The 2,500-nt window shown below is 34.4% G+C and overlaps 1 protein-coding gene across 7 annotated transcripts in view; it reads right to left on the bottom strand.

Annotated features, from left to right (window-relative positions):
* The window catches only part of LOC119577906 (E3 ubiquitin-protein ligase TRIM33-like), a 51,742-nt gene that overhangs the window by 8,004 nt on the left and 41,238 nt on the right, over window positions 1-2,500 (bottom strand). The gene's annotated exons all lie outside the window — the stretch shown is intronic.

Below are 2,500 nucleotides of genomic sequence, written 5' to 3'. Positions count from 1 at the left end.
AAGAGTAAATTATCTTTTAAACCTTTCTATATCCATTTCAAAAAAAGTATACATATACCAATTCTATTCTGCCTCTTTAAATTAGAATATAATGAACAGATTGCCACAAAAAGCAGTTAAATATCATCAACACTTCTTATCAAGTAAAGTAATAAAAAAGCTAGCATAAACACAACGAATGTAAAGAGAGAGATGTGAACACTGAAATCCACAATACATCACATAAAGCAGAATTCAATCACTCTTCTGGCTGCTGAACAAAAAATATCGTTTTGTTAACCTTAGTGGTTTAAAATTCCTTCAGGGAGGGGAGGGGGAATCAAATACATGTCTAAGCCTTTTAACAGGGAATGTCTTATATTAAATGTATATAATAAAATGAATATCATATACCATATCAATCATCAATATCCTCTTGATGGTAGAAAACAAACAGAAAACAGGTGCACTGCTCGACAGTGAACAAAATTTGTGTGAGGCAAATGTAATGTTTGACTGCATATAGTAATGTATCAATGGCAATGAATAACTAGAAATATCAGCGTGCATGGACACACTAAAACAGTTATAGAACATAACACAATCCTATATGAAAGGTTAATGGGAAAGAGCATCAGTCATCTTTCTAAAAACAATACATGCCTTCTCTGACATTATCCTTCTTTTTAGTACATTGCAATCAACCCACTGCTGTCGGGCAGTCACACTATCTATTGTTTTCTTATCTGTTTTTTTGCACATATACCGTTACAAAAGTGATCAAAAACCATCGAACCAATAAGTAGGCTTATGTGATCAAACCTGTTTTCCCTTTTCCATGAATTATCAGAAGAGTTTTTTTTTAACCCTTTCCCGACGGGTAGTATTCATAGTGGCCCGGGCCCCGCTGCCGGGGGTTTATATCGTCGCCCTGGCATGCGCGACCACTCATGCCAAATACCAGCATCCCATGCCGTTTCTTCGTAATACTAAGAAGATATGTTGTATTTTCACTTTTCATTATTTTCTAAAGTATTTACTTGCCAAACTTCCTGATATATCGAGACTGAAGGGTATTTTTGTTGTTATATAGACTCCATAGTTGATTATTATTCAGTCTATAGTCTGAATAAAATAAGCAGTGTGTGGCATCATGGAGTTGAAATCGCCGGTTTGTTGCATTTTTTTTTTTTGCATAGTAAAAATGAGTGTGTTAAAAACGACTTAATCACACTTTCACTGGCAGAAGAATAATATTTTGCCGTGACTGTCACAAAAAATAACTCATGGCATGTCCATACATACACCATGGCATGTACATACATGCCCCCGGCAGATAGTCCCGCCATGCCATGGCATGTGCGCACATGCCACGCGTCAGGAATGGGTTAAATGACATTAACCCAACAATAATGCACATCTCACAAGTGAGAAAGCAAGAACACAGGTGAGACACTTGAGTTCTTGACTCATACTCCAATTGGGTTGGGAACCCATAGCGCATGCCTATTATTGCTGTTGATTACCATAGTGTTATTAACAATAATAAAAGAAAAAGAAAAAAGGCAAAGGGTAAACAAATGAGATAGATAGGACAAGTAATCGACTCCTTGGTGATTAAGCGCTTGTGGAGCCCTCTATGTGTAAGGACAATTAATAATAATAATAATAAGCAACATGGTGGACATGGCATGTATTCTTGACATCCTGGCATCATCGGATTACTGTTAACACAAAAATCAGCAAATTTCATTTTCTGTCACAGACGAGACTTCATTGTTTTCTGATAATTGAAACTTGTATATGCACACATATTCAATACATTTCTATATAAGTCACACTGAAATCTACCCAGCACTGATTATGGAACATAGCAAAGCAATAATAAAAAAAGTAAAGTAGGGACTTTGCATCAAAGCATCTTTACTGCTTTTCATAGGTAATTCAGAACATTCAGAGAATTTTTAAACAAGATGAAAATCAGGGGTAAATAAAAATAAGAGTACTCTTAACATTAATACAAGAAGGGGTGGGGGATTATGTAAAAAAAAATCTATTTCAGAAGATTTAATTAAATCTATGCTATATTCCCATACTATAGTACTGACCTTGGACTTCTGCATATTTTTTGCCTTTACAGGAATGCCAATTATTATGTTCTCTCCTGAGTTTGAAAACAACACAGATTCTAAGGGAAATCACAAAGGTAAGATAATGAAGTCTACATTTCATGAATGCACAATTACAATATATGTTGAATGGAACTAATTATTTCCCATGTAAAGCTTCAAGTATTCAAATATCTTTATATTGTTTCTTTTTTTCTGATTTTAGGCATAGATATATATAAACCATAGTAAAATCAATAAAAACAAAATGGAAATTAATCATCAGCACTTCTAAATACGTTTTTCTTTGATATTAATTACACATAATGTAGCAGCATAATTCTACTCTCATGTGCTCTACGATCACAGACAGAACACAGTTCTATTCTATGCTACTTTACACTCAGTGCTGA

This window comes from Penaeus monodon, chromosome 10, assembly GCF_015228065.2.
Source record: "Penaeus monodon isolate SGIC_2016 chromosome 10, NSTDA_Pmon_1, whole genome shotgun sequence".
Classification (NCBI taxonomy): Eukaryota; Metazoa; Arthropoda; class Malacostraca; order Decapoda; family Penaeidae; genus Penaeus; species Penaeus monodon.
The sequence above is the reverse complement of the archived record's forward strand: the minus strand, read 5'-3'. Positions and strand labels throughout refer to the sequence as shown.